Source organism: Ochlerotatus camptorhynchus, unplaced genomic scaffold (assembly GCF_037179485.1).
Source record: "Ochlerotatus camptorhynchus isolate MF236.1 unplaced genomic scaffold, CSIRO-AGI_Acam_v1.1 ptg000434l, whole genome shotgun sequence".
NCBI classification, from domain to species: Eukaryota; Metazoa; Arthropoda; class Insecta; order Diptera; family Culicidae; genus Ochlerotatus; species Ochlerotatus camptorhynchus.
Window position 1 is genome coordinate 885,829 of NW_027040920.1, and position 21,020 is coordinate 906,848.

The 21,020-nt window shown below is 41.9% G+C and overlaps 1 pseudogene; it reads left to right on the forward strand.

Moving 5' to 3' along the window:
* The first annotated feature begins 575 nt into the window (after positions 1 to 575).
* LOC135711615 (uncharacterized) lies at positions 576 to 16,403 on the forward strand (annotated as a pseudogene).
* The last annotated feature ends 4,617 nt before the right edge of the window (positions 16,404 to 21,020 follow it).

The following is a 21,020-nucleotide window of genomic DNA, read 5'->3' on the forward strand; positions in this document are numbered from 1 at the left end:
TTTTTATATGGACATAAAAAATTAACAAAAAATAACAATCACTCAAATTGTTTATTAAAAAAACTATGTTGTATAGATAACGCGTGACCTACTGACAATGTGTTTTAGTACAACAATTCATAAACAAAAAAGTTAAGAATTAATGAAAAAGGTAGCACTTTCCAAAATATTACTTACTTTATCCTTGAAATAGTGTAAAATTATAAAAAACAATAAATTTGCCGCAAAAAATCTGATAATGCTTAAATTGTCCAGTGTTGTTATTTTTCAGATGTTCGTAGGTTAAAATTTACTTATTGTATAGTTTGGGAAATTTTCGTCCTTTTTGAATATTGTTCGTGTGTATCTAGTCTTTAAAATATTTTTATCGAAAATCCAATAAATTTCCTTGAAGCTGGCAGTTTACAGGTTGTAAATCAGACACATGAGCTATGAAATAATAAATCATGAATAAGAGGCCGTAAGGGATAGGTGCAAAGGCAAGTGAATTCTCTGGATTCTGGAGATAGCCTTCAACGCTAAACAACCACCCCGATCTGTTCTCAGTGGATGAACTGATGGAAATCTTCGTCAACATGACCGGTGCTCTTCGTAAGTGCCGCAATAAGCCCGAGCAGATCCAAGTCCTTGTAAAGTTCATCATCCAGTTTGGCGTCTAAAACGCTAACTGTCGTCACTTGGAATGCTTGCTCGGTAAGAACAAAAAAGATAGAGCTTGCCAACTTCCTCCGCACGCACAGCATCGACGTGAGTAACCGAGACCCACCTAAAGTCCGGTGACAACTTCTGGTTGCCTGACCACAACATTATCCGGCTTGATCGCACCAACTCCAGGGGGGTGGTGTTGCCTTCGTCGTCAAGAAAGGAATATAATTCTGCACTCTGCCTCACATCCGCACTTCTATCATCGAGGCCCTTAGTGTGGAAGTGAATCTGGACAACCACTCCAGACTATTCTGGAAAGCATCCAAAGTCTTAAAAACTCATCCCAAACCCGTTCCACCACTCAGAGTCACAAATGATAACGATCGACTTTTAATCACCCCACAGGAGAAAGCAAATGCGATCACTTTAATGTCCCTTTATCCTTACATCTTGAAATAATTCTAAATTTCTAGGTTTTATAAACTTGTTCCATAAACTTTTTCCAGCCGTGGTTGCGATGCTCTTGTGCGCCGGCGCATTGTCTAGCAAAAACAAAATTTTATTTTTCGCTCCAAATGAGGCCGTTTTGCAGCGTTTTCGGCCTTCAATCGCTCCAATAATGCACAGTAATACTCGCTGTTGATGGTTTTTCTTTTTTCGAGGTAGTCCACGAAGAGTATGCCATGACAATCCCAGAAAACCGACACCATAACCTCTCCGACCCTCGAGCCTCCCTCGACTGCTTCGAAGGACTCGTGCCGGCTTCAGTCCATTGCCGGGCACTCAATATGTTCTTTGGGGTGTAATAGTGGATCCAGGTTTCATCAAAAGTTACCAATTTCACATCAGGAAGTCCAAACACTCTTTCGAAGTGCTCTCGCGTTCGTATTTTTGGTCAGATGTGAGCTTGCGCGGCACCCAGTCGCAGGATAACTTTTTCATATGCAGAATCTCGTACAAAATATGGCGTGTGCACTCAGTACTAATCTTTGCGGTATCTGCTTTGCGGTATGAATTTCAAGGAAAAAAATGTCAAACTCAGAGACATTCAAAGAACATTAGGAAAGTTTGAAGAATTTCATCGAAGTTCAACGAAATCATGGAAAAACTTATGAACAGGGATTTTAATTTAAATTCTATAAGCGATCTTATCGGGTCGTTGGTGGAACAACTCCCACTCCATGTCTTAGAAAACAGGTATAAAAGAGAGTATTTATTGCGATACCTCTTTCTCTTTTATGCTTCCCTTGTGAAATGTGATGTTTTTCAATACAAAATCAATTTTGTTTTAATATCGTTATATTTTTCTTTAAAACAGTTTCTTATTACATTTCATTTGATATTTTGATCTTTGAAATCGGCCAAGTGGTTCAAAAGTTTTGAAAAAAATATAAAAAAACGATTTTTTGGACCACCCTAACGTTGAAATGGTCACTCTAATACTAAAATAAAAGAAAAATAGCAATAAGGAAAACAACTACAATTTTTTACCATATTCTCAGAACCACTTTATCGTATTGCTATGGAATGGCTGAATAATAGTAGATTTAGAGACTGAACCATTGTTTAATTATTTTATTAATTTAACAATAAGAGATCATGACAAAGCTACGATATCTTACGATACCATCTACTCAGATTCTACTCAGAGATTCTTTACTGTCCCGTAGATGCGTACAGGTGACTTTGCCTATCGATCCACCCAATCCATTTTTGGCCCTTTATACAGCGACGTGCTGAGGACAATCAGAGGTTATTAAGCTTGATCAAGACAAACGGAGAAGAGAGTCCACTGCTATCGCACTAAGTTTCCGTGTTACAATGGGTGGTAAACCACTATCATGCTATTATGCAATAAACTGGTAAAGTTTTAGGACTCATTTATAGATGTTGAGTAGGCGTTTTAAGAGTCATTGTAGTGATTCTAGAACCTTCGACCTCACGTAATTAAACTATAACAATATTGGTGGGAATTTCTCAAAGTGGGTCGGGTTTGAGAACCACTGAACCAGACCATATTGTCACAGTGTAAAGCATGGCCGGTCTAAAAACTTGTTTAAATATTGGAAGTTTATTCGTCGGACAAGTTTGGATTTCCTGTTTATAAGAGGATACAAACATTTTATATATTTATTACATTTGGCTTGAATGCCCTCAATGTGATCCTTAAAAGTTATTTTTTGTTAAGTACTAATCCAAGATATTTCACTTGACTTGACCAAGAAATTGGAACTCCTTTCATAGTGACTTTATGACTACTACTAGGTTTCAAGAAGGAAGCTCTAGGCTTATGTGGAAATAATATAAGTTGAGTTTTGGAAGCGTTGGGAGAAATCTTCCATTTTTGTAAATAAGAAGAGAAAATATCTAAACTTTTCTGCAGTCTGCTGCAAATAGCACGAAGACTTCCTCCCTTTGCAGAAATGCCTGTGTCATCACTTAACAAAGATTTGTGGCAACCCTGAGGCAAATCAGGGAGGTCCGAAGTGAAAATGTTGTACAATATAGGCCCAAGAAGGCTACACTGAGGAACTCCTGCTCTAACAGGTAGTCGTTCGGATGTCGGATTTTTATCATTTCCCTGTCACATACAGTTTCACACAGTTACATAATTTTGAAATATAACCCGTGGACAATTAGAACACTTATTTTATGTGGGCCAGTCTACCGTCCATTGTTTTTCTTCGCTGTCACCTTCTTGAACATCCGCTACTCTGGTCTCAAGTTCTTCAACGATTGACTTTTTCCCTGCTTGTTCTTCTAGTCGGCGTGTGTTGAATCACCGCCCCATAGATTACGGTAATGTGTCAATGTGTACCGGCAGGAATCTTTTGAGAACTAGTTCATCAAACTAAGTAATGCACGTGATTTTTGTTTCATGAACAACACAAATGCTTCCGAAACATACATCAGCATGCCACCGATATTTGGAAGTCGAATTTCCAAAAACAGACGACCAATCCGAAAACGGCTGCCGGCTTGGTATAGAGCGAGCAAGCGTCGCGTCGGTCGCTGCGAGAACAAAGCCACGTGCTCTGCCATCCGTGTCGCAAGCCTGAAGTCAGTTTCTTTTGTGAGTGACCGCAGTGTAGCATAAAATGCTACCGTCGTCGTCACAAGAACTGCGGCAGACAGACGGACAGACTTACGGACGGACGGACGGACGGGCGGTGGTAGTGTTGCGCGCGAGCATGAAAAATGGCCACAGAAAAGAGCAGCCGTCACGAGGCAATGAGTTCTCCCGTTGTGGCGTTCTCTTGGCCGATTTCGCTTGCTGAACGATGTTGATGATGATCGTGAAGTTTTGTTTTTTTTTTGTTAGCGATTTTCTTGATCGTTACATTTCTCAAAGTACCATTGCGTTGCCTTTGCCCGTTCACGCTTATTCACGCTATTTAGGCTGATGAATTAGCATTTTTCCTTTGACCTGGGGTGATTCAACGAGCATGGATGACACTGTCCGTCAAACGTGAACAGCAGCAGGTTGGTTTGTTGGTTCGGTTCGGCTGAGAAATTTCTACCTCGAAAAGTGTGTCTATTTTGGTCTTTGGCCAACCACGCTTACACACCTCCAGTGGATACGATGACCTATGCGTTTCGAAGTTCCGTTGAGCAAGAGCATGCTAAATTTCAGTGCTCACTCAATAAATAACGCCATATTTATTTACGGAACCCTGGAGTACAGAGGTGGCGGAGGAACAATTTTCCAAATAAAAGGCTGTACTTTTCAGACATTTCCATTATTCATTCTAGTGATCGAGTTGCAGACAATAGGAGTATTCCTCATCTTACCTCATTTGTGAGGTGGCAAAATTTCGCACAATTTGAGTGCGTCATTACTTTACAAAGTATCAGTGCGGATGTTTATGATAGAAATGAAAAACGTAGATACAGTCATATTTTACCCATCTTGCTTTCGCAAGTGCACGTGGTTAAAAAAAAAGCAGTGCTGTGTCACTATCACTAGACGATAATGATTATCAAAGAGTGCGGTTAATAGATACAGTTGAGATGATAATCGATTTCCACCAGATTAATTGATGTCAAAAGTGTGATCCGCAAAACAAAATTAGTAAAGCAACACAATGACAATCAACAAAACTTTATATGTGTACAATCCAACACCAACTGTCTGGCAGTGACATTATGGATAAAATCTACCTGCAACCAACTTTTATGACTTGCAAGAAGGGAGTTAGAAGGTGATAGCTCTACCGTAGATCCAATAGCCCATTTTTATAAGTGAAAGCCCCGCTCCAATACATTATCAATGCTGATTATTTACTGAAACTTTCAATCAAACAGTAAAGGTCATTTACGGTCTAATTAAAATAAAAAATAAAGGAACGAGTTCACCAAACGAGCTGCCAGAAAACCACGGTACGGTTTGACCAATGGAACTATTTCTTTGCAAACTGATTTCACGGTCTTAATCACTATCACTGTCACAACATGGTTGTTGAATACGTGTAAACTGTACTGGATTTGGGGAAAAATAATAATGGGAAATTTTGCCGGATGGCGTAGCGCTACCAGCATAAACATTGACGGAAGACAATCGCGAAGAACTCCGACATTAGAAAAAAAACACGTATAATCGCAGCCAAGGCACACTTCGATCAACTCATGGATTAAATCAGCAACACTGCTTCGAAAAATTGTTTTTTTTTTTTAAAGTTAGTGTATAAGTTAAGGAGGAATCAACTCTGCACACCTCAATCTGTGCCGATAGTTTTCGCTGCGCCGAAAGCTATGCGAAACGCTGTGCCAAAGCGTGTCAATCAAGTATTCCATGAGTTTGTTTATTTGTGATTGTGCAAGAAAACGGAAATTTCACCAGAATAAGCTAACGATACCAAATCTGTTCCAAGAAGACTGATTGTAGCCCTGATGCATGACGGTTCCTTAGCTATACTCCATCGGATGGATTCCGAAAAGCTGGATGTGGTTCTTCAATCGGTGGAACTGTTCAATCGGCTGCAAGTGGAGGACGGCTACATGAAGATTAGCGGGGCTTTTGAAAAAAAGTAGAAGGATCTGTGCCTAGGGACACGAACGGAAGAATCAATCAAAATCACTTGCACCCCTACTTCCAAGTTTGATTACAAGATTACAACTCTGGAGAGCATTTTGTGTGGTCGTTGGGGGCCTGTGGTTCTGAATATGGACAAACAGGCACAGAAAATTTGTATTCCAACTCTTTATTGTTATAAGCTTGTTGGCCCTGAAAAGGGCCGTTTTATTGTAGACGACATCCATGGCCGCTTACGCTTGGCGTGTTCAGAGTAGGTGATGGCATCACCGATCACATTTTCCTTCCTTCAGCGCACCTTGTGTTTTCTCGTAGATCAGACCGTAGATACGATTGACACCACCACGTTTGACACCTTCCTACTGCTGCTAATGCTGACCACCACGCCATCCGAAGCGGAAATGAGTTGATGCTAGTCTTACTTACTTAAAATGATCTTTATTTCTTGTGTTTGTGTGGTTTACATTTATGAATTTTTCAAGTGACACTGATGCGTCTTTTCAACTATAGTTCATTTGAGATTTTAATTATTATTTACAGTTACTAGTCCTATCAGACCTTTTTTAAAGTATGACCACCTTGGTGGGATTGGTTTGATTTGAATTGGAAAAAAGGAGACTACTTATAACTACTATTTACAACTACAACTAACCTACAACTACTATATATACCTAACCTACTCTATACAAATTGCTTATCAAAGCATGTTCTGATAAATTACATTTTTCTGCAAATTTAGTCTTAATTTCGTTAATTCTTGAATCTACATATTTTGGCAATTCCTGTCTCTTCGTGTAAATTTGTTATTCTAGTGTCGAAAGGACGATCAAGAACCATCCTCAGCACTCTATTCTGTGCGACCTGAATTTTGTTCCTGTGAGTCTGTGCACATGATTCCCACACCGGAGCTGCGTAGAGGATCGCAGGTGCTATGATTTGTTTGTAGACAGCCAGTTTGTTTACCCTTGAGAGGCGGGATCTGCGGCAGATCAGCGGATATAGATACCTAACCAAGGCAGAATACTTGACTATAGTTTTCTCTACATGCGCACGGAAGAGGAGCTTTTCATCAAACAACATCCCGAGATAGGTTACTTCGGCGAACAACTAAACCCTTGTGCCATCCATGATTACAGTACAAGATGGAGCCGGTTTCAGTTTGGGCGATTGCCGATGGAGGAACATGATCGCTTGCGTTTTGGAGGGATTGATTTTAATTTTCCACGTGGTGGCATAATCAGCAAAGGCATCGTTGAAGTTTATTTGTTATTTCGCGAGGCATCTTTCCTTTGACGGCTATTGCGGTATCATCTGCGAACAGGAAAAACACGCAAACGTTACCGAGGGGAGGAATGTCGGAAGTGTAAATGCTGTAAAGCAAGGGGCCCAGCAGACTGCCTTGCGGGACTCCTGCTGGGATGGAAAACGTGTCTGAAAGACAACCATTCAACGATACCTTAAACGACCTTTGCTGGAGGTAGTTACGGGTGATTTTAACCAGATGTAATGGAAAGTTGAAGTTACAAAGCTTGAATACAAGCCCATTGTGCCAGACATTATCAAACGCTTTCTCAACGTCTAACAAGGCCATGGCTGTGGACTTGGATACAGCTTTGTTACTTCGGATGTTATTCATCACCCGCACTAGCTGGTGATTGGTGGAGTGCCCCTTTCTGAAACCAAACTGTTCCGGAAGGAGAATGTTGTTTTCCTCGACAAAGTTGAGCAAACGATTGAGAATGAGTTTCTCGAACAATTTACTCAGCGCTGAAAGGAGGCTGATTGGTCTGTAGCTTGAAGGCAATATTGGATCCTTACCGGGCTTGCGGATTGGTATGATTTTTGCTACTTTCCAGATGCTTGGAAAGTAGTGCAGTTCCAAGCATCTGTTGAAGATAGTGGTTAGAAGAGACTGCACTTTCATGCTGAGTCTCTTCAAGATCAAGTTAAATATACCGTCAAACCCGGGAGCCTTCATGTTCTTGGTGCATTTCAGCGCTGAGCAAATCTGTTGTACTGTAATCATATCCGCCGGAGGCACGACACAAGGGGAGACATCTAGGTTTTGAACGCATTGCGCAACCTGATCATCGAGCGGACTTTGGAAAGTCGAGCCAAGCATATGCGATGAAGCAACATGCTCGCCAATCGCATTTGCTTTCTCCTGTGGGGTGATTAAAAGCCGATCGTCATCATTTTCGACTCTGAGAGGTGGAACGGGTTTGGGATGAGTTTTCAGGACCTTGGCTACCTTCCAGAATGGTCTGGAGCGGTCGTCCAGATTCTGGACAACACGCCCGAAACTTTCATTTTGGAGTGAGTCCATTCTGGAAGCAATCTGTCTGTTCAGATCGGCCACTTCACGTTTTTTGCCCAGATCTCCAGTCCTCTGAAACTGGCGTCTACGAACATTTCTCAACCGAATAAGTAATTGGGTGTGGGAATCAATAGCAACAAACTTACCCCTCACAGGAACTTGTCGAACACACGCCTCGTCAGCCACGGATATGGCCTGTTGGAGTCCTTCCAACGCCCGGTCGATGTCAGCTACAGTGTCGAGCAGTGGATTTTCATCGATGTTGCTGTCCACCATTCGTCCGTACTGCACCCAGTTGCCATGGTGGTAGTCTTTACGCAGGCAGCTTCTAGCAGGAACCACGTTGACACCGACTTCAGTCACCACCGGTTGGTGGTCGGAGCTGAGATCGTTGTGCGCCTCCGGCTTGGATAGTCCGATGTTTGACAGGAAAAAGTCCAGCGTGGAGGGATTTCCCGCCGGAGAGATCAAAGTTGGTTCGTCTGGAAATTGCACAGTGTACAGTCCATGTTGTGCGTGGTCGAACAATAGACATCCGTTCCGGTTCCTCTGGTAGTTCCGCCAAGCTTCATGGCGGGCATTCAGGTCACCCCCAACGATGAATCGGGAGCTAGTACGGGTAATGGCGGTCAGGTCGTTCTTGAATTGAGTTCCTAGTCCATTGTTGGCGGTGCACTGGCGTGGGCAGTAAACAGCGACAAACCGGACGTTTCCAGTTGGTGATTCCACCTCCACACTAACGGCCTCGATGATAGAAGCGCGGACGTGGGGCAGAGTGCAGAACTTGATTCCCTTTCTGACGATGACCGCTACACCACCCCCCCCCCCCTGGAGCGGGTGCGATCAAGCCGGATAATGTTGTGGTCAGGCAACCAGAAGCTGTCGCCGGACTTTAGATGGGTCTCGGTTAGAAGGCCCACGTCGATGCTGTGCTTGCGGAGGAAGTCGGCAAGCTCAATCTGTCTTGCTTTTACAGAGCAAGCGTTCCAGGTAGCGATGGTTAGCGGTTTAGACACCATACTGGATGATGAACTTACCGGAGCACTTGGATCTGTTCGGGTTTATTGCGGCACTTACGAAGAGCACCGGACATGTTGACGAAAATTTCCATCAATTCATCCGCTGAGCACAGATCGGGGTTGTTGTTTTGCGCTGGTGGTTGTCTCCAGAATCCAGGGGGAATGGAGAGCTTTGGCCAGCAGAATCACCAGAAGTTGCTTGAGCGGAATGCACCCGCGAATTCTCTTGCCTTTGCTGAGGAGCACCAAGAGGCGGGAAATCCTCCGTCCGAAATGCCGGGGCTTTGTCCTTCTTGCGTCCTGGTTGGTTGTTAGTTGCCGCCTGTTTTCGGATGCGTTTGAAGTCCTCGCCTTTGGAGCACTGTCTGTCGGAACCTTGGTGAGCACCACCACAGTTAGCGCATTTTAACGCCACGGGCTCCATCTGCAGGGCAGTCGGAAGTGGCGTGGTCTTGAGCGCAATTGCCACAGCGTGGCTTAATGTTGCAGTTGCGGGTGCCGTGTCCAAAGTTCAGACACCGTTGGCACTGAGTCACATCACGATGGTCGCCACGGTATGGCTCCCAGCGGACGATGATGGAATTGATGGAGCGGATGGCCTTCAGCGCGTTGAGCGTCACCGTTCCCTTCTGGAAGTGTACCAGGAAAAGGCTATCCGGATACGCCTTCACATTTTCGTCCTTCCTTGTCCAATAACGCACCATTGAATATACAAAACCTAGAACAACTGCTTCTCAAAACTCTTGGTGAACAAAATTTAACACCGAGAAAACCACTTCAACTTTACTGCTTTGCCAGCAATCGTAAAACTATCATTGAAAAAGCGTTGTCAGATGTAGGGGAATTTACGTATTCTCGGCAACCTAAGCAGTGACCTTCTTTCTATAGCCTTTTTCTCTAAGGAACGCACACATATGCAGTATTGGTTTGTTTACAATCTATTGCTGCCAGCTGCTCTAACAATTTCAGTCGAAAGAATTGTCAAAAACTGTTTTGAAACGCTTTTACAAAGCTCCAATCTTCTCTAGTGAGAGCGAGTATTGTCGGCAACCAGTTTTTCTTCGGCAACCGTTCCATTTGAACTGCATGTAAATCTGCTGTTCTATTATCGGCAACTCGAAATCAGCTACAATTTGTAGTGCGTGTGTTTCATTTCAAGAAAACCTTGCTAGATTGCTTTTTCTCAGTGGTAAAAATATAGTCAAATTGAAGCTGAAAGCATAAAGAATCGTTTGCATGCATTCAGCGAAGTGTTTTCGTAAGAAAATCCAGTGAAAATAGTGTTTCAATTTGGGTTGCCGAAAATAGTCTGTCATGCCGAAGCCGTCATTTCCCCTATTACCTCTAGCAATGAATTTAAGTTTATTAAAACAAGCAATTGCGAAGTTTGACTCATTAACATAGATGATTGGATGTATTTAATGGTGAGTAAATATCTGAATCTGAGTAAATAAAACCGACCATTCTAGGCATTTTACCGGTCCAATTTAAAAAGCCACAGAAGATTGAATTCAACACTAACAGGGTTGATGGCAGCAGTGCACGTAGCCTGGTATTCACTTTCCCGCTCAGGGGTGTAAACAAACTTGCATACAGCGCAGTCTGGCAGTGTGAATGTTTTGTCTGCTACTTTCTTATGCACTAGATAGTGTGACATCACATTTGCTGTTGTATTGAAATGAAGGAAGAAAAGATACGGTTAAGTTTTCCTCACCATACCAGTTGATATTTATGAAACATGGGCGCACGGTGCTCCTCTGACCGTTATTATAAAAAAAATAGTTCCATCAAAAGTGAGTATACCAATCGATTCGTTAGATCATTCTGCATCTCTGAAACAAATAAAAAAAATAATCGTAGTTCGCATTTTCGAGTTACGCCCTTTTAAAGGCGTAACTGCATAAATCTCACTAAAAACAGGGAAATTCCATCACGTATTCTTATTTTACATGCACAAATCGCAACACTCGCTGTTTTTTTTAGAGAACACAAGTAGGCATTGACAAACGTTATTGACAAACGTGCCTTTTGTGAGTTGCAGCGCGCTTTGTTTTGCTTGAAATTTTATCATGGATAATCACACAATCAACAAAAAAAAGTGTGCATTTTATGCCTTTCAAATCAAAAAAAAAACGTTAGACCGATCTCCAGTGCAATACGTCAAGTGATTAGGGATCATTACTTAAGCGATATTGATGTTCGCGAGTGGTATTATCCGTCCTCAATATGTGCCAAGTGTCGGATTTATTGCAGCCCTGTAAATGGAAATAGCAGAAAAGTGGTCCTACATAAATACAAGTTTAACTTTTCTAAGAGTACGAAAACAAATTCAAAGTGCACTTGTGAAGTTTGTGAGGCTGCCCAGCTAAAGTATGGTAAAAATCTACCGGGAACAGTTCCTAGAAAGGAAAACCAACGTAATTCAAAACCGAGCAATTTAAACACTACTAAGTCATACGCGAGGTCATACGCATGTGTAATACTTGTCTAACGGAAATCGGACAAGGGAAGAATCACGTTTGTACTGTCACTGAGCGTTCAGAAAATTTAGCAAGAATTCTGAAAGAAAATAATTCTCCACCAAAGACATCAGAAGCAGCTGTGTCAAAGTTTCTAGCCGAAAAAACCTCAACTTCTGGTAGAACAGCAACTGATGTATTCAGAATGTAGCTTTAACGTTTTATTTGATTCATACAGGTTCTGAAAACATTTGCTTATCAAATCGTCGAGGAAAACCATTCGTATTTCTAAAAGCTAATTCTACTGTTTTTTTGAAAGAACGGAAACGCATGCGGACGGAAGATATGTTCAAAGGTAAGACGGAGAATAACTTGAGCATGCGGAAGACTCTTGGTAATATTTTATTTAGGATTTGGCGAAGCTTTTGATTTGCTTATTGGTTAGTTGATTTACAGGCATCATGAAAGGTTTAAAACGAGGTGGAGTGAGCTTTGAAACTGGCTTAAAATGAAAGCTTTCCAAACTGAACTCACAGCTTGGAGATTTGTTTAGTATTGTACAGAGCTTAAAATTATTGACTGCCTAGGCTGAGTGCGAAAGCACTGCACTATTCAATCCATTGCTCTGTGCAGACCGTTTGTACCAAACGGTAAAGGACGAGGCAATGAAAGAGCCAACAAAAACATTCAGTCACCCACGAGCAGGCGACGCACACCGCTTGCCTTCGCTCACACAGTATGTAATTGAGTCATTTTTCCATAGAAAATGTACGCTCAGTCATTCAAAACAAATAGGGGAAATGACGGCTTCGGCATGCCAGACTATTTTCGGCAACCCAAATTGAAACACTATTTTCACTGGATTTTCTTACGAAAACACTTCGCTGAATGCATGCAAACGGCAAGGTTTTCTTGAAATGAAACACACGCACTACAAATTGTAGCTGATTTCGAGTTGCCGATAATAGAACAGCAGATTTACATGCAGTTCAAATGGAACGGTTGCCGAAGAAAAACTGGTTGCCGACAATACTCGCTCTCACTAGAGAAGATTGGAGCTTTGTAAAAGCGTTTCAAAACAGTTTTTGACAATTCTTTCGACTGAAATTGTTAGAGCAGCTGGCAGCAAAAGATTGTAAACAAACCAATACTGCATATGTGTGCGTTCCTTAGAGAAAAAGGCTATAGAAAGAAGGTCGCTGCTTAGGTTGCCGAGAATACGTAAATTCCCCTATTGGGTAGGGTTTTTGATCTAATTTCCGTCCTACTAAGCACAACCCGCGCTTTACCTCTCTTTTCTGAACGAGTTTAAACAAAAAAATGGAATATTTCTGTCAAAGATACAAATTTATTCACCTTTCTATACGTACCGTTGGATTTGATAAAGAGTCACAAATTGTTGAGATATTGTCCAAAATCTAACACTGCTTCTTGATTCTAAATTCGTTCTACGAGTTTCAATTCCGTCCTAACGCATTGAAACACCATTAGATTTTCTTCGTCCTACGGATAAACGTAGAAAAAGGGGACTCGCTAGGAGCGCTTCTTTTGTTTTGAGAACAATGAGCGTAAACATTCATACAATGCACTCTAATAGTATTTATGTTGTAGCTAATGAACTAGCGCATCGGAACAAACCTATTTTTATTTTGTGCATGGTGGAATCATTGGTATTATTGATCTTTTTTGATCGATAGAACGGAAATGGGCGATTACGACGAAGTAGCGCTCTACCCTACCATCACAGAAGAATAAACGTGTTGACTGAGCTACTGACTGAGTGCTCGGCTGTCAGTGACTCGTTTACCTCTGAATCATTCAGACTCTCACGAGGCAGTGAATGATGAGGCAGATGGCAGTTCATATTCATATCGAAATGACTCAATGAACCTGACTGTTTTGCGCACTGGTATTGTAGAGCTAGGAGAAGTAGCCAAAGGTAAAACTCAAAAAGGTACATATTTTAAAGAAATCTAAATTAAAATGCTCTTTTCTAGCTAAAAACGTCCATCTTGGTCAATGCGCTGATGTTCCAGTTATATTTTGTAATAAAATACCTGAGTTGCTTCAACGAATCAAGAAAAGTAGACACGCCAGTGAGGAAGAACTTTTTATAAAGCTTGGTATCGACGGTGGAGGAGGATTTTTTAAGATCACTCTCTCTGTTGTATCCAAAATCCAAAATAATTCTGCAGATTATTTTAAAGACAGCGGTGTGAAACGCCTCCATATTTTGGCATTGGCTCCAAATCTCTGTGTGTGTGTGTGTCTGTGTGTGTGTGTGTGTGTGTGTATGTGTGTGTGTGTGTGTGTGTGTGTGTGTGTGTGTGTGTGTGTGTGTGTGTGTGTGTGTGTGTGTGTGTGTGTGTGTGTGTGTGTGTGTGTGTGTGTGTGTGTGTGTGTGTGTGTGTGTGTGTGTGTGTGTGTGTGTGTGTGTGTGTGTGTGTGTGTGTGTGTGTGTGTGTGTGTGTGTGTGTGTGTGTGTGTGTGTGTGTGTGTGTGTGTGTGTGTGTGTGTGTGTGTGTGTGTGTGTGTGTGTGTGTGTGTGTGTGTGTGTGTGTGTGTGTGTGTGTGTGTGTGTGTGTGTGTGTGTGTGTGTGTGTGTGTGTGTGTGTGTGTGTGTGTGTGTGTGTGTGTGTGTGTGTGTGTGTGTGTGTGTGTGTGTGTGTGTGTGTGTGTGTGTGTGTGTGTGTGTGTGTGTGTGTGTGTGTGTATTCCCTCTAACCCCCACTGGCCGGCAGTGTTATTATGGAAGAACTCTCTCTACACTGTCGCATTTATGGTCATTGTAAACAGCTTTAGTCCGGGAGTTAGAAGGTGATAGCTCTATTGCAGATCCAGCAACCCATTTCAGAATGTCTGGAGAGTCACGCCCATTCCGAGGTTACTTTCACTCACAATAAGCCCCGCATGTATGCATCACCATTATCAAATGGATATTGGTGATACATACACACTTCCAGGTTCGAAAATATTCTTTTCAACCCTGGCATGTATTTAGTGTAATTTTGATATTTTTTTTTTTAATAAATGGAAAGCTCTCACCATAATCTGCTCTTCCGTCGTCGTTATTTGCTTCTTTTGGAATTCCTTGAACTTTTTCTCTAACGCTTCGTATTTCATTCCGTGCTTCACCGGCAATTTCCTTCCATAGACCGTCCTTGGTTGGTTGGTTCTAATATGATTCCGCCTTTTTTGGTCGGTTTGATGTCCACCATATTTTATTGAATTGCTATGGTGATCCGGGACGAGGCTCACGTCCAAAGTCACTGGTCCATCGAGCGCTCCGTTTGCGAAAGGAGAATGAAAGAAATACGAAAGGGATCAGTTTCAAGAAGTGACAGTTTCATCAGATTCCCCAACTAACCATACTCAAGCAAAGTAAGAATATACAAGCTATATTGCGACTATATGGTTACTTGGGTACTCATATGGCCGTAAGAATGGTTCATCGGTTGCGAAGTGAAGTATTTCTGAAAGTGATGCGTAATATTTCTCAATGTTTTGAATTTATCCTAACGTTACCTCAATGTTAAATCATAGACAAGCAGACACAACACATTGAACATTTATAATTGTAAACCCTACCGCCATCTGTCGTATATACTTTGATGGGCAATACACTCAACAGATGGTTGTAGTGTGTAAACGTCAAACGCAAGGTTATTGACTATGCCCGCCACAGGTGGCGATACTACCAACTACGATACTTTTAAATTGACCGTTAAATGCTTATTCGATGAACAAATTGCGAGTGTTATGTCTGTTTGTCTGTGCCTTCACTATCGCAACTTCGGGTAATCTCGGTACTTGCATTTTTCTCAGGCACTTTTGATCTAACTGCAATTACTCTCTCATACTCGAAATGTGCCACGACCAAATTGGCACAACGACGCCCTATACGCTCTCTGACCGAAGCGCAGGGATTTTGGCATTGGCTCCAAATCTTGCCGAAAAATATGAATATATTTTTCTAATCTGGAATGGTCTTTTGAAGCTGGATCACTTGGAATCGATTATTGCCGGTGATTTAAAGATCATTAACGTGATTATTGGAATAATGGCGCATTCATCTACCCACCCCTGTCCATATTGTGTAACAGAAAAATGAAACCTTGCATTGCAAAGTGGAGCGTCCCGAACGATTGGAAACATTCGGGTGAATTCCAATAAAGACCCATGTTCCAAAAATCTTAAGAAATATGCTAGCTGCATTAAACCACCGCTGTTTTTCGGCCAAGACAGCACTCCTGTTTTGCTGGTATGCCCTCCGCCTCCACTTCACGTGACACTTGGGATCGGGAACATGGTTTTTCAAGCAGTGGAGAAACAAAGTCCAGACTGGGCAGATATATGGATCGAAAAGGCTAATGTACGACATCAACAGCGAACATACGGTTTTACAGGACGAGCATGTCACAGTCTCCTTGATGCTGTCGATGTTCTCCGAGAAAACGAAGATTTGCTAAACTATGTTGATGTAAGGTACAGTTGTTTTTCGATCAGCAGGTATAAAACTAATGACTGTTACTTTTTATAGGTCCTGAAACACTTTCAAAATGCGTACAAGAAATGCTTCTCATTCGAACTTGTACCTGGATTTGAAGAAGATATTAATAAGCTTGTCGAATACTGGGAAATGTTGCATCTGCCAAAATCGTCCAAATACCATATAACCAAGTTTCACGTGAAAGAGTTTTGTAACGCAACTGGACAAGGTTTGGGTTGGCACAACGAGCAGGCGTCCGAATCGGTTCACAGCGACTTTTTATTGACTTGGGAAAGATACAAGACCACGAAAACATCAAAGATATACAAATCTCAACTTCTGCGTGCTGTCGTTGACTACAATAGTGGTCATTTGTGTTAAACCACGTTGAGATTCATTAATTATATTTAGGTTTATTAGTTTATAGTTAATTTAGGTTTATTAGTTTACAGTTAATTTAAATAAATCTTAAGCCTTAAATTAACGTACAAAACCCTTTTTAATTCTAAAAATTAGCAACCGTTACAAATTATAACCATGTAATTAATATATAAATACCCTACAATCAACATTTCATGTCATGTTGCATGCAAAATAAGCATATGTGATGGCATTTCACTGTTTTTAGTGAGATTTATGCAGTTACGCCTTTAAAAGGGTGTAACTCGAAAATACGAGCACTACGATTTTCTTTTAAATTTGTTTCAGAGATGCAGAATGATCTAACGAATCGATTGGTATACTCACTTTTGATGAAACTAAATTTTTTATAATAACGGTCAGAGGAGCACCGTGTGGGCAGTTTTGGCGTTGGGACATGCACTTCCAATGAATTTTACCAATACATATAGAAAATGATGATTGAAGAATATTTCAAAAAGAAGAAGTAATCAAAATAATGACCCTTTGTAGAACCTTAAAATCGATCAGTAGCGGTGTGACTTCTTCCTCCTTCTTCGGCGAATGGACCGATCAGTGGACTGCAGCTCGCGCTTGCGGGCAGCCTTTCTTCGTGTACCGGAGAACAATCTACAACCCCATGCGCCGAAAGTACTGGTACTGATGATGACCACTGGATACCACCACTCACTCACACCGTTCGGTGAGACCGGAGTGAATTCGATGTTTAAATCTGTGCTAGGGAAAGCGCTTTTCGCAGTCAATCGGTGATAATGTTTATTATTATAGCAACAGTTCCACATTCGTACAATTTTCAATAGTGACCTTTTGAAAATTGATAAAGTGTTCATTTTAGCAGATTCGTAGATGACATTCCAATCGATTGGCTTATTTAGAATTAATATCCACCCACTATTGACAGAGTTATAAGTGGTCAAAACCTGATCACTTTTCGTAACGTGGTCGATTTTGGTTCTTTGAAATTGCACTCCAAATATGTTGCCGAAAGACGTAATCCTACGTAAAAAAATACAGGTTACAGTTTTACTTTATGAATCTTTGCAATTTATCATCCATTCATTTGAAATCTTGAATAAAACCTTAGAACACCAAGTTGAAACTGGACGCAAAAATACAGTTGAGACACGCGAAGTGTTCTGCGATTTGAAAAAGTTACTATTTCCCATATCCTGAAACAGGGCCAAACTCTCCCCCTTGGATAGCAACAGGCGAATCGAATTGACCTACCCTTGGAAACCGGTATCTCCAGGCCAGCATATGATCGGAGTTCCATTACTACCGTGTGTCGTTTCCCTTAGAGGTCGATGGAATCTCAGGAGTAGCAGCCCCGGGCATTACTAGTAGTGGTGCGGGTAGTAGTTTTGGATGTCTCACTTCCAAATTGGACCCACATCGGCCGGTCCTCTGGCAGCGAGGCAACCTGATTTCCACTGCTCCACCTCCTCCAGCCCTTGGCCATGCAGAGCGTGCGAAAAAGTAGGAGTTGGGTATGCAGACGCGTTGCATTTATAAGTGCGACCGATGCCAAATACGGGGAGTACGGGGCTCACTCGAGTGCTCGCATGGATCCTACACCGGGTCCCGGGAAGATTTCTCCCGCCCGATATGCTCGGAAAGGCCTGCCCGCCGGCCGTCGCCGTCGAGAAACGCAAAATGCAAAACGCGCTGCACCACAATGCCTTCGCGAGACCTCGAGAGTGTGGTGTTGCAGCCAGCGGCGCTTCTGATGTGATAATACCCTCCATTTTCGGCAGCACAGCGACTCCGGCCCCGGCCCGGATCGACGACGACGATGACCAAATATTTTGGACAAAAATGTATGTCGCCGAGTTATAATTTACTGCATTTTTTAAGTGTTACAATTTTGGATGCATAATTTCACGAGTGTGGATGTGGGTGAGGAAAGTTGTCCTTGAACATGCATTTTTCTGCCATAAAGGGATTCTCGAATTTGAACTCTAAGTCTGTGTGGGATGCATTGAATTTCACCCGCAGCACGACGGCATTCGGTAGGTATTATGATGATGATGCTTTTCCGCGCGCGCCTTCCCACAAAGCCACTGAAACAAAACCCAATAACCAGCCAGGCGGCTGTCGGTTGGCAATTGCCAATTTTGGCGCACGCTACAAAAGGATAAATATTTTTACCGCTCATATGTTGTTTGTTTTGCTTTATTGCTTCGTCGATTGGTCTTTCTCTCGCACTGCGTATTTCATGCCACAACCTTCTCGGCTGATGGTGTCTGTTTATTATATAGACGCTCTTCTGCTGATCCACCTCCTGTGCTCCGTCGATGGGATGAGAAAACTCGATGCATTTCTAAAGAACCTCATCGTCCAACCAAAGCTGCCATTTCTCCCACAACCGATGGACGCCGCCGCGAAGAGGAGGCCCGTTTTCGAATAATAATGAGAAATTATATGCCAACAAATGCATGCGTAGCAGCATCATGCCCGGTATTAGTTTCTTTCCGAGGTGGAGGAGTTGGCGAACACGGGCTGGAAAGGTGCAACCCGTTTGGAGGACCAAATTCGGACATGGCAGGAACTTTTTCCCATCTTCACACGCTGCTGCTGCTGCTGCTGGATTGCATCCAATACATAAACAGCAGCATTGTACAAAGCAGAGGATCATCTTCTGACGGACTTTGAAGAGTAGGGAGAAATTTTCTGGCCAATTGTGACAAATATAACTTCCATTATTTGACGCCATTTTTTAAAGTTTAAATCAGAAATTGATGCACATTTTATTTGTATTCCATGTGCCCACCTTTGTATAAGAAATACAAAACATTGAAGGGGCGAAAACATTTCTGCCCTATTGAAAATCGTCACCCGCGTTATCCAAAAACAAGTTAAAATGTTTTATTAAAAGTTGATGTTCTAACGGGTGTTCAATAAAAAATGAGAATTTTTCAGTCATATAGGGGAAATGGATGTTATGTCGGCCTAAATGCCCCTAATTTGGGCCCATACATAAATTCAGCAAACGACTAAATTTTGAATAGCGACCAAAAATATTCATTAGTACCGTCCCAATGACGCATTCATCTAGATAAAATTGATAAATATCAGATTTTTAGCGATGGGCCCAATCTTAGATCCATAGGCCAACATTAGAGCCATTTCCCCTATCCAGAAAATTTTTTTTCAACTAATTCAGTATTTTTTATTAAAAACATAATGTTTATTCTTAAAAAAACGTCAATAAATATTGGAGAAGGGGCCCTGGTCAGCCGGATCCTCGTGGTCAACTGCTTCGTATCCTTGGCCGCCAATTATTTTTGTACACTAGGGCAATGAGGGAGCCGGGTTCCTTTCTTTCGGCAAGTACGGTATCTTTTTCTGCTCAGTAGTTTTTCGTCATCCACAGGCACTGTGATTTCACGGTCGCTATCGCCTTGTCCGTGTACTCGGGGGACCGAGTCTTCTTCCGACAGATGATGCCCTTCATCTTGAGGGTTCGGTGAATCAAGGTATGGGAACAGTGATATTTTCGGCCGGCGTCATGCAAACTCGTTCCGTCCTTGATGTCGAACAGCTTTTTCAACGCTTCCTTTTTCTTCTTCATCATTATCTTCGCCGGACGGCCGCTACCAGCCTTGCGCTCCACGCTCAGGGGTGCCAGGATCCGCTAAACTGTACTCACGGGCATGCTTGGCATACACAGTTGTTCACACCAACTGCTAATTTGTTAATAACTTTTTACTCAGTTGTTGAAATTTGTTTTTCTTTAAATTAATTGATAGATTAGGATCTAAGCTTACTATAGGTATGCAAAAAGTAGACAAATCTTACCATTTGAATCAACACCAATGAATTTTTACTCTTAAAGTCCGAGATGTGCAGCGAGCATTTCTCATTTCATTTTTACAAAGCAAGTTTATTACTAGAATTAAAATCTACTTTGTTATGTATCTATAACAATCTTAAACTCTATTCTATCTACTGCTTAAAAAGAACTATGTTTCGTCAACTCTGTGTTAAGTTATTAGCAAATGAGCAGTTCGTGACCAAAAGTGTGTACCTATGCCAAGCATGTTCACGGGCTCGTTTTCGTCTCGAAAGTGGTCTACCATGCGTTTCGTAAAACCGTACAACACGCTCGCGGAGTGCTTGCTGTTTCGACGCCATCTTCGATTGAACTGACGGCACCCGAGCGAAAAGAAACATGCCACCCATTTTTAGGAAGTCTAGAGAGCAATTCTCTTGGAGAGAAAAAAAATTTACCCTCTTTACGTTAATTACAGAAAGGTATTGAAATCATTCATATTTTTTATTGAACACCCATTATGATTTTGGACAATTTTATTATGTCCATTGTGTCCAATATCAGAAAAAAATGTAGTTTTGATAAGCACAAAACTTTAAAAATATTTTTTTATTGTTATATTGTAGTTGGGCTACAAAATGGTGAGTTGACAACCTGGAAGGAGCGGAATACCTAGCCCTGGTCCTCACAAGTTCCTACTTCACGCCTCCTCGAGTCATATGATAGTCATAACAAAAGACTATCAGCTGAAACATGGACACAGCTGGTTGGCGTAGCCTGGGCAATGTTGCCAGTCCGGCAATAGCAAAGTGAAGAGGTGCGACGCGAACACTGGCGCGGTAACCATAGTACGGTGATAGAGGAAAT